Source organism: Corylus avellana, chromosome 6, assembly GCF_965113065.1.
Source record: "Corylus avellana chromosome 6, dhCorAvel1.hap1.2, whole genome shotgun sequence".
NCBI lineage: Eukaryota > Viridiplantae > Streptophyta > Magnoliopsida > Fagales > Betulaceae > Corylus > Corylus avellana.
In genome coordinates, this window is record NC_142495.1 from 25,956,540 (window position 1) to 25,969,106 (window position 12,567).

Here is a 12,567-nt window from a genome sequence, read left to right on the forward strand (position 1 = left end):
TGTTCCAGTAAAACTGGTGTGAATAGTGTCGTTGAAAAAGAAAACATTGCTTTGGAAAGAATAATCATGCGATTCATTCTTAACTGTTGAGCATTGAAAGAAATAAAGACAGCATGGAAAACGAAATCATTCTGTTTTTGTTTTTTTTTTTTTTTGGTCTGGAAGGAGGACGTACGTACATACATATAGAACTTTGACTTGTACTGCAGATTTGTTAACATATATAAGGCGACTGCAATTATATATGCAGCTCTTATATATCCTGTGAAAGAATCGTAAGGATTACTGACATTTCTAAACATTAAGCAACTAACTTTGTGCAGATCTATATATTCAACTTTTTATATATATATATATATATATATATATATATATATGAAAAATGCTAAGTATTCTTCTGGTGTCCTCTTAACTGTAATGTGACTTTTAAAATTATCAATAAATTAAAAGTTAATAATGATAATCTTAAATTTAACGATAATTTTAAAAATCACATTACAGTTGAGAGGATATCAGGAGAACACTAAAAAAATACCTAACATTTTTCTATATATATATATATAGAGAGAGAGAGAGAATCTTTCCCTCTCACTGATAAACCCTAGCCCATGGTGCTTTTTTGTTTTTGTTTTTTTAAATGACGGGGTATTATTTTGTGTACCCAATGTTGGGTAAATTCAGGATTAATGCAAAGCTCTTCCATCACATAGACCGAGTAAAACTTTTACTTTTGCCATAGAGTATAACTTCAAGAAATTGTTTAAACTCAAGAGGATTCTAACCTTAAACTGGACAAGGATGCCAACAAGACCAAGTCATTTACTGCTTGAACCAGTTCATGTTGTTAGGAATAAAATATGAGAAATGTTCGGTTTCATTATCCCGCACATCTCTTGTTCATCTCTTTCGACTTACATGTGTGTTTTATATAGATTTAACAGTGAATTTACACATCTTTTAAATGATAATGGACAAAAAAATGCAAAAAAATGAAACCAAATATTTAGCATAAAATATTGTTCATCTGATTTATAGACTATATATATATATATATATATATATATATATATATATATGATAATTAATGGGATATCAGTGTAAAAAAAGAAAGGAAAAAGCATATGGTATTCACATCAGAAGAAGTTGATAGAACAAGGATAGAATCTAGTACTTTCTAAGAAGTAGCTAGGAGGAGTACAAAATGTAAAAGAGCAAAAAACACATTGATGAAGATGGACCCCACAAGGTCGAAGATTTTCTTTTTTTCTTTTTCCTTTCACTGTTTAGGAGAATTAATGTTGTGTAATTTTTACTCTACGAAATTGAAATTTATATATGCAACCCCCCCCCTCCTACCCCCTCTTTTCTCCACCCAAAATCCCATAATTGATTTTCCCGGCCAGGAGATCTCACAAAGGTGGTCCCCTTCTGTTTGCCTGACCGATGTCGCTTTTTGACCTGCTTTGACCGTATAACATATTCCCTGCGAGCCAATGGAAGAAAGAGAGAGGGTGGTCCACTCCTTGTGTGAGATTCCCCAGTAGCCATAATCATAATCCTTCACTCCTGCATCAACACTTTTGCTTTTCCCACAATCCCACACCTTTTCTTTCTCGATGCCCTGCCCTGCCCAGGCGTGTGTATGTGTATGTTTATGTTTATGTTTATGTTTATGTGAGAGAAAGAAAGAGAAAGAAAAAAAAAAGAGAGAAAGAGATCTCTCAAATCTAGCTATAGCAGAAAAGAAAAAAAAGAAAAAGAAAAAGAAAATGCAGATAAGCCTAAGAGGATATATGTAATTGCTTTTGGTACTAGCTCTTCAGAGTTCAGAATAACGAATATGATCCATTGGCCACCAAGTATATCAAAAGCTTATTGATAAGGCAATACTTTTTCTTTTGCTTTTTCCACTTTTATTTATATATGCATTTCTTTTTTCCCCCATTGTAATCCTTAACAGCCTAGATTACACTAACCCTAAAAGCAGCCTTGATCATTACCCTCCCACATAATAGAAAATCATCATATGGGTAATGGGTCAGAACAGCATGATGATCCATCCATCACACATCCTAGATTTAGTTTTTTTTTTTTTTTTTTTTTTTTTTGTCAAAAAGGAAACAATAATATCTATCATCTTCTAGGCCAAAAGTGAAAAAAGAAAAAAAAAAAAAAAAAAAAAGAAAAAAAAACGAGAACAAAGATATATATATTGTTGATTCTGATGATCAAAAAATAAACCAAGATATATATATTTTTTGTTTTGCATGATTAAAAAAAAAAAAAAAGGTTGTGAAATTGTGAGACGAGAGTTGAATCTTTTAAGGTCGACGTTGATCTAATGACCAGGGGTCATATGAAATGTCCATCAGATATGCGTTAATCAACAAGATGGAAGGGCAACATGGTAGTTGTGACTTCCATGTTGTCAGGCAGAGGCACAGTTGTAATTTACCGTAATTTTAGGCTACACCTATCACGGCAACCTCGTTGCATGTGTAATGAAATGATTACGGTCTCACGGAAGCCACATGAAACCATCGGTGATGGGAACTATTATTCTCTGCACAAACATTACACGTCACATCATCAAAACCCTAAAACCAATGAGGTAAGAAAAAAGAAGAAGAAGAAGAAGAAGAAGATGCAAGAGATCAATAGATATTACACACGTACCTTCGTTCAGACATCCGAAATTTCTCCGCTGCCCTTTTGGAATTTTGGTCTCGAATTGGAAAAAATAATAATAAAAAATTAATATTTCCATGTATAAAACATGGAATATGCTTGGCTCCTCATACGCCATCCACGGAGGCCATCGATGCTCCGGTGGGCTCTGCAAATGGCATACAGGGAGCCAGGCACATATATGTGTATGCATGATTTTTTTTGCATGTATATATATATGTATCTATTTGCTTCAACATGATGATGATGATCTGAAAGCGTATGGAGGCGAAGATGATGAGGAGGCAAGCAAGGATGAAGATGAAGAAGGGGGGAGGCAGAGAGAGATTTAAGGAGGTTGTAGGAAGATTGTGGGAACTAGGTCATAATCAAATAGGGTTTCAGAGCCCCACAAAAGCTATTGAATTGGCAAAATACAAGCAAACCGCTGTGCTAAACTTAGAGGATGATTTAAGGTCCGGCTAGTGTTGTGGGGTTTTCAGAGGGAAAGAAGGAAGATGTGGGGTTGATATTGCACCCCAGCTCCCTCCCACTAAATATAGAGACCGAGATGGAGAGAGAGAGAGAGAGAGAGAGAGAGAGAGAGAGACCACGCAATTTCCTAAGCTAACCTTATGGTGTTTGAAAACTCCTTTTCTGGGTCGTAAAGCAGAGGTTGCTTTTCTCTTCTCTGAAGCTCATTTTGTCTGGGAGTGCTTGGAAGACATGGATTCCTCATCATCCCTCTCTACTACTTCCTTTTAAATAAATAAATAAAGTTAAAAGGAGGAAAAAGGGAGAAATACTACCATAATTTTATCATCTTTTTCCTCCCTTTATCTGCCTTTTTTTTTTTTCTTTCTTTTTCCTTTTCCTTTATACACAACACCATTCCCATTTGTCATTTATATAACTTATATATATAATAATTCATTATATATATATATATATATATCACTACAGTGTTGTTTCAAGGCTAGGGTCGACAGGGATTCCCACTTAGCCTTTTTGTTTTGATTTTTGAATAATCCTTCTTAATTTATCCCACTTTTTGCTACCTAATTCACTACCTTTAATAAAGCAAATTGCCATTAATTAATTTATCTTGCTGCTACAACAACTTTAACCATTCATTTCGATGCATTTGGCTTAGGTGCCGTAAAAAAAAATACACTCATATAGTCATATGTATCCGGGTTTTATCAATGGTGCGCGCATATTAAATTTTAAATTTTTTATGAGAAAGAAAGAGAGCGAAATATCACACGGGATTTTCTTCATTCTAGGTTTTTGCGAGGGAAGCCAAATTCATGCATGAAATTTGGTGTAAAAAAAAAAAAAAAAAAAAAATTGGAAGAATTTGTGTAACGTCCAGATTTAGTTAATATTTGACAGTAATTATAACAAAAATTTAGCTGTCTCACTAATTATGATAATAAAATCTTGTATGCATATTAACGCCATACTAAAAATGCATATATAGAATTAATTAATTAATCATTCAGATTTTATGAGATGTTTAATTAGCCAGAAGGAACCAAATGTAAGTTACCTTATTTGTACATGACCAACTAGCCAAAACAATTTCCAATTTTACTTGTCACCTTATATGAATGTTTCAACAATAGTGAATAAATATCTTTATAGAGAATCTTTAGCTGTCAAAATATGGCCACGAATAGATTTTGAGTGTTGACATCAAAACAAGAGGTGTCAGGTTGGCATTTTTTTTAACCTTCTACCTTTAGTAATTACTTATTTACATATTTACTTCATGAATTTATTTTCCATTGTATAAATTACTATCACCACAACTTTTGTTCATGGAGTTACTCTAGCTATGACCTTTTAATTGGGATTATTACGTATATTTTTTACTATAACTCTTATACAAACTGGCGTGATATGCATTGTCATTGCTATGTTACTTAAAATCAAATTTAATTGTTTAATGGTCAACATAGTAATTCATTATCACGTGGGCTTATAAATTGACGTGTTAGTTCACACGGCATTATCATGTTAACCACAATCAAATTTAATTGTTTAACAGTTAATGTGGTAAGTGTCGTAGGTTTATAAACTAACGTGGTATATAGTTGACACTGTCATATTTGTCACAATCAAATTTAATTATTTAGTGGCTAACGTATAAATTTCACATGGAATAATACGTACTACGTCAGTTTGTTAGGCCGGCATTTGTATAGTTATTTAATTCAAGTGATGTGAAAAAATATATAATAAGCATATCTTAATGTGTCCTCTCTATCATCTCTTTTATTCAACATATTTGGCAGAACTCTTCTCTTTGTCTCTTTGCATGTTGATTCCACTTATAGAATGAAATTTACCCCTAAAAGTAAATCTTAAGAAAAGTAAGAATTAAACTGTTCAAAACGGTGCGCTGCTGCATCAACCTCATAATTAATTATCGGGCAATTAAACAGGTAGTATTACAACCAATTAATGGAAGATACGTTTGAGCTAGCTAGGTATCATGGGTTTTCCTATAATTCCTTTATAAATTCATATGGCAGTCAGCGACTCAACATGCATGATTGCCGCATGGCATGCAAATTAAGCAATAAATTTTAAGAGAGGTGAATTAATTTGTAAGATTATAGTAAAAGTTATAGCAGCACTCTTAACCAACCTGATTAGTTGAGTTATTATTATTATTTTTTTTAAAAAAAAAAAGTGATAATGAGTTCTTTCTTGCACTACCTGATGTAAAATTATGTAGCTAAACAAGTAGCAACCCTGTTAAAAAAGTGAGTAATTTTATATACACCACATTAATTATTCGTCTCTCATTTCTGGCCCGAAGCTAATTAATGTGACGTAGTTTTCCTAAACAAAAAATAAATTTTCATTCACCAAATACGATCGGGATCACGCCATGTCGCCACATCAGCTCTGTGTGATAAATGGGAAAAGGATAATGGGGTGATGTATAGCATTACTCTTAAATGATATGTGAAAAATACGATCAGACCCCAAACATCACCTGGGGGGGTTAAGTAGATGTTTACAAATAATTACAACAATTTTAAAAAACTAACTACCACATTTATGATCACCTTTCTATAAAGCATTAAATAACTCAATGGAAATTTTACATATTTTTCCAATAAAACAATTTGAAAGGAATGAATGAGTTTTGAAAAATGGAAAGACTAGTACGTATACTAATTAAAGAATAACGTTTTCTGAGAAATGAAATGTAAGTAAAGATATATAAGTTTTACAAAGATCGAATAATATATATATATATATATATATATTTGTAAAAACCATGCATATGTTTTAAATAAGGGCCCCGGCCCGTGTCACAAACATAATTAATTGGAATTGTATTTACTTACTGAGTTGTGGAGTTATCATTTTCACCTACAAAAAATTATTGAATTTTAATTTATAGATATAGTCGTCGACGCGTCGTGAAAGAGGATGATCGTGCTACCAACACTTAAGACAACTATCCTTAATATATGTCTACATGAGACCTTAGCGTGTAGTGTGTGATTGTTTTGAAAAAGACAACTATAGTTGTAGTTGTCCCATGTGACACTTTTGAAAAAACCCTTGCCATATGTTTTTCATGTGTTTTCACAATTCAACATGTTTTTAACCATTTTCAACGACATCTTAGATAAGATCTCTAGTCCTCACTTTGTCTTCAAATTTATACTTTATCCTTGATCTCTTCAATCAACCAACCATATAGAATAGAATTCCTTGATTGCAATTATGTTCCAAAAGAAATTTAGAGGAAAAAAACAAACCAGTGGCACTATTAATGAGCTATTACAGTCCATAATTAAAGTTTTGGTGCCATATGGGTTATGATTAAGGTTAATTATCTACAATTCAAATCAACCGCGCGAGCATGATATTTCTTCTTCTCTACGATTCAAATCGCAAGTAATTATGAAGCTTTTGTAATCACCCAAGATCACGACCCAACTAAGAAGACCCATATATTGACTTCAACTAGCTAGTTTTGTAATTGACACCCAAAATTCACCATTTTTTTTTCAAATAATAATAATAATAATAATAATCAAGATATGAAGATATCAAAATTGCAATGGATCCTTCCTTTGGTTCCAAATACAATACATGCACAAATGTCATTTTCAAATCCATTTGCTTCGATTGGCCTTCGGGGGTTCTCGTGATTAGAGGACGGAGAGAGAGAGAAATGGAAAAGACTAGTAGGGTTTGTACGATTTGGGAGAGAAATGAGAAAGAGGGATTTACAAATTAGGGTAAAAAAAAAGAAAGTTTTTAGGTAGATAAGATTATGTGAGTAACGCATAATTGACGTAAATTAAATCTTGACGATTATGATAAATAATTTGGTGCATGGGACACTGGTCAAATTCTGAAAGGATATGACATGCCACTAAATCCATTTGCTTCGATTGGCCTTCGGGGGTTCGTGTGATTAGTGGGTGGAGAGAGAGAGAGAGAGAAATGGGAAAGACTAGTAGGGTTCGGACGATTTGGGAGAGAAATGAGAAAGAAGGATTTACAAATTAGGGTAAAAAAAAAAGTTTTTGGGTAAATATGATTATGTGAGTAACGCGTAATTGACGTAGATTAAATCTTAGGATAAATCATGTGACGCATGGGACACTTGTCAAATTATGAAAGGTCTTGATATGACATGCCTCTAAATTTTTTGATGGAACATGAACATAGAGACTAAATTAATAACACTATATTCCCAAGTACTAGCTAGGTGTGATAATTTATTAAACAAAAGTGTTTATTTAATATAATGGTCCAAAGCATAATTACCAAAATAACATTTTTTTATTTAAAAAAAAAAAAGAAAAAAAAAAAAAAAAAAAAAAAAAGAGAAAAAGAGTAATGGGATTTCTTTTTCTATTGTTTAATCGCTTTTGTACCTTGCTCCTTAGTGCTAGCTAGCAGGTATTGTCCCTACCATGTTGGATGTTCCTCAATCACAAAATTGGGGGTTGAGCCCTATTCAAACATTAAAAGAAAGCTTTGAAGTATGAAAAGGAAGCAAAAACTAGTGTTGTACAGACACACATACCCACGTGCCACACAATAAAACTGCCATACCAGGTACTGCCTCAGTAAATAATAAAATTATATATATATATATATATATATATATATTGTAAATTAATGAACCAAACTCCACCGAACCACCACTTGTATATTAATTAATTAAGAATTAAAGAATATAGAATTAACGAGTAAAAAATAGTATATACGAAAATGGACATATCAAAAGAAAAGCATTGTTTTGATTGGTCAATCAAACCAGAGACAGATCTTCCAGTTTATTAAGACTTTATTTATTTTGTGTTGTTTAATTTTAAAGCGATTCTCCTTCTCCCTCAATCAATGGAATGGAAAGGACGTAGTGCTGCGCTTGGACTTTGGCCTACGTGGTTAACGGGTGGAGTGGAATTTTTTTATTTTTTATTTTTTATTTTTAGGACCACCTTAGGCCTTGGGGGGTCCAGGGTCCCCCCCGAGGCCCAACGTGGTTCCACCCTTAGTGGTTATAGAAGCACTCGATCATTTATTTTATCTAAGCCTAATCTTAATCTCAGTACCACTCTCCTTTGGGCATGATAACGGTTAGCATTGAATGCCAATTGAATTATATCATAACGAAGATTGTCGGGGACATCCCATGTAATAGTTGATGACGGCAAATCATGGACAACCCACACGCATGCGGCCCGGCCATTTAAGGGGTAACACATGGCATAATTGTACAAGCTGGCCGGGGAGAATAACTTTGGCCTAAAACAAGACAAGACCAAAAATGAATGTAAGCCCCTCACCCCATTCATTTATTATATATAAAAAATAAAAAAAAAATTTCGAGAAGAATTAACTTATTGACTTAGGCATCAAAAGTATCATAGCCAGCTCACACCCGTAGGCCTCAGAACTAATTTGTCTCATGATTTCGAGTGTTCCTAGCCGTGGACTTGGTAGTGTGGATTTCAGCATCATTAATGTAAACGTTACTAAAAAAGTAATTATGGGTTAGTCTATATATCGAGAAGATTTTTGAAACATTATACTTGCTTTTATTTAATAAGTTACCTTATGAAATTGGGCTGTCAACTATGAATTGCAATAAAGTTGTGTCTTTCACTTAAAGAGTACTGCTTTAATTAAGGGTATTAGCTTTTACTGCAAGTTTCTTACCAATTGACATGGCGCCGACCCACGTGGTAATTATCACATTAATTAATTAACCACCAGAATATAGACTAACATGTAACATTCATCTTCATATAATGTGGAATATCACGTGAGTTTGCAAGAGCTTATAAGGTAAGTACCTCAAATATTTTCCTTACTTCAACAAATAGTGATAGTTTCACTTAAAGAGTGTTTTTTGTTAAAGTAATGATTAAGGGATTAAATTTACCTTTTCTTATCAGCTTAAGCTTTTAGGACAAGTGGTGATTTAATATGGTATCAGAGCCAAAGGTCCAGGGATCGAACCTTGACTCCGTCAATTCATCCTCCAATTAAATATTCCACATGTTGGGCATCACCTATTAAAAAAAAGAGTTTGCACACACGTGAGGGGAAGTGTTAAAGTAATGAATAAGGGATTAAATTTACCTTTTCTTATCAGCTTAAGCTTTTAGGACAAGTGATGATTTAACACTTTTAGGGGTATTAGTTTTTATTGTAAGTTTCTTACCAACGAACATGGCCGGCGCTGACCCACATGGAAATTACCATATTAATTAACCACAAAAATACATACTGACATATAACATTCATCTTTATATGATGTGGACTATCACGTGAGTTTGCAAGAGCTTACAAGGTAAGTACCCCAAACATTTTCCTTACTTCAAATAGTTGACGGTTTCTCATCCCAAACATGATTACTATATTGCAATGTCAAGTTGTATGCATTCAATCTAGCCTGATTGAAACTTCGAATCTTCGTTACTTACTTTTATAATATTAATTAAATGAGTAAATTTATACTCTTCTATTAGCTTAAAATTTTGGAATAAGTAATGATTTAATATGTTATAATGAATTCGAACTTATCTCCGCCATTTACCTAGCACTCATTTTAATTCAATATTCCATATAATTCTCTAGATTTTACTCTAAATATTTCAAAAGGAAGTGAAGTGTAGCATTACTCTAAATTATCCTTTATCTCCACTTATTTTTGAAATATATTTAATATATTCCATGTAAGCCATGCATTGTGACATAAATATGATAAATGAGTGCTATATATATATATATGATGAATGAGTGCAATATGTGTATATATGTGTGTGATTAATGCAGAATTAGTGTAAAAGAAATTAAAAACATATAGAAACGCATGCTAAAAGGGAGCATTGACATTGGTTATAACATCCTAACACCAAAAAGAAAGTAGACAAAAGAATAAAAAAAAAAAAAAAAAAAAACAAACAAACAAACAAAGCACCAACTCATTCACCACACTAGCTTGTACTCCCACGTCGCCATCTCCCATACTAAAACGTCAGCCTACCTAAACCCTCGAGGATACTTGAAGCCTGAAGTGAGTGGTTGAATGAAACCAATATTAAATAAATAATTAATTCAGAATTAGCAAGGCAGCTGCATGGTCGAAGTGGAGTACAAGGCAGAAAAAGCGTTTCTACATACTTGTTCCTCACATAAAGTTAACCCCGTAAGGACAAAGAAAGATTAATATATACATCAAAAACAGGAGTAAATTAAAAAAGCTAGCAAGGAATGCATCATCATCATCATCATCATCATAATATGTCTGATGAGAGAGAGAGAGAGAGAGAGAGAGATTATGTGTAGAAGAAAAGGCTGCAACTGCAAGAATGGAGGGAGGGAGGGAGGGATATGTAAAAAATGGTAAGAGAAGAAAAAGAATTAAGGAAGAAAAAAGAGGAGAAGAGAGGAATATTATTAAAAATGGAAAAATAATTTTATCGTGTAGAGTGTTGGAAGCAACAAGTGTGGGAATCCTGGTGTCAGACTTTCCCTCCCTTTGCTGTTTGTATCTAAGTGTCTCACGGTTAGATTCTACTCCCTCCATCTCTCTCTCTCTCTCTCTCCCTCTCTCTTGAAACAATGGAGTTAGAGTCACTGCCATTGTTTCAAACCTTCTCTGCTTCTACACGCCTCGAACGCCACGCAACCACATTCGCGCACAGATTCATATGCTGCGCATGCCCCTAAACCCCTTCTCTCTCTCTCTCTCTCAATTTTGGACTATATATTGAAAAAACTATTTAAAAAAAAAAAATTTACTGTAATTTCAAATCATTTATTTTAAATCCTACTGGGGGAAGCAAAAATAATAAAAATACCCCTTTTATCAAATTAAAAAAAAAAGAATTGAATTTTAATAGTAAGAATTAACTAAGCGTATAATTTTCCCATTAATTAAATTGATGAATTTATATAATGGATTGTAATTATAAAAACTATAGTATACCATATTTATGTGATATGAGCATTGCATCTATGATCTATGCCGGCCTGCTACATGAGACCGGTATTTTCTTAAATGAGTGACGTCATTTAATTTAGACATAAATAATTTTCATTTTCTTATTTCTTTTAAATCCAGGACAATTGACATACAACAGAATATTGGATTATGCGTATGACACATGGGCTAGCTTCTCAATTGTCATGGCAAGTAAGAAAAAACGTTTGAGGTATTACAATTTTTACTACCATTTTTTTTACAAATTTACATGGTATAGTTTATATGAGTGTTATTTGGTGTGCCCACATGGGTGAAAACTAAGCAACAGATTTTTTGAAAGTAAATTTAATTGTTTAGTGGATGACGTAATAGTTACTTTATAGGAGAAATTGTAGTACTATAAGTAGCACTCAAGCAAGAAAGTCACTATTTTTGTAAGAAAAATATTGTATACTACAGTCATTTCATTTTCATTCCACTGGACTGATGTGACAATGTTCATTAGTCTTTATTTTTTAATAAGGGCTGATTTAAAAATTTATAAGCAATGCCACGTCAACTTGGTGAAATGGGGTGAGATGATGTGTAGTATATAACACTACTCTTCTTTGGAAACAAAATACAATTTCGTGGTGAAGAGAGTTGATATACATGTTATTCGACTACTCAAAATAATTAGGAAATGAGAAAAACCCTCCTCTCTCCCTCTCTCCCTTTTCATGTAATTTGCTTAAGAAAAAAAAAACTGAAAAAGGAAATGTTTTTGGCCATTCTTATAAACAGTTAAGGCAGTTAAGGAGTACCAAATGAAGTGAATTTGAAGTACATTATTGCACTCTGCTTAGAGATATGCGTGAAAAGAACCACTCTGCCCAAAATAAAGTGTAAAAAAGCACAAATCTGTTGTAGTCTCTCTTATGACCCAGATTTCAATATTCATCACTTTCATTTTGAACAATATTACAAGTTTCAAACCCCAATCACATACTTCAACCATTAATCGATTATAAACATGTTTTTAATTGAATACTTATGTTAGATTGCAGTGAGTAATGAACTGATCAACGTCTTTTTCTTGGATTTGGCTTAGGTGCTGTAAAAACCTACAATAGTTACGATCTAGTTTTAGTTTTATGTTTTATGCATTTAAAAATCAATTACTAACAGCTTAAATTACTCTTTTCCAATATCCAATTTATTAAAAAATTGCCAAAGAAAATTATTATATGCTGAGACCCATATTGCCCAAAACTGCTCTCAAAGTGTGTAAACTCTGATTCTTTTATTATTAATATATCAATTAGGGTAAACAATAATCCAGAGGATAAGAGCGTGCTACACATTATCAAACTCTTTATTGGCATCAGCTGCGGGCTACAAAGAGCCGTAGTGGGCTTTGGGCCTTACATCATATC

At 33.0% G+C, this 12,567-nt stretch overlaps 1 long non-coding RNA gene across 1 annotated transcript; it reads right to left on the reverse strand.

Annotated features, from left to right (window-relative positions):
- Positions 1-1,098: 1,098 nt before the first annotated feature.
- LOC148585080 (uncharacterized) lies at positions 1,099-3,232 on the reverse strand. Its single transcript, XR_015912722.1, has 2 exons — positions 2,677-3,232; positions 1,099-2,563 (listed from the first exon to the last, which is right to left on the reverse strand). It is a non-coding gene; the product is annotated as an uncharacterized LOC148585080 (long non-coding RNA).
- Positions 3,233-12,567: the final 9,335 nt, after the last annotated feature.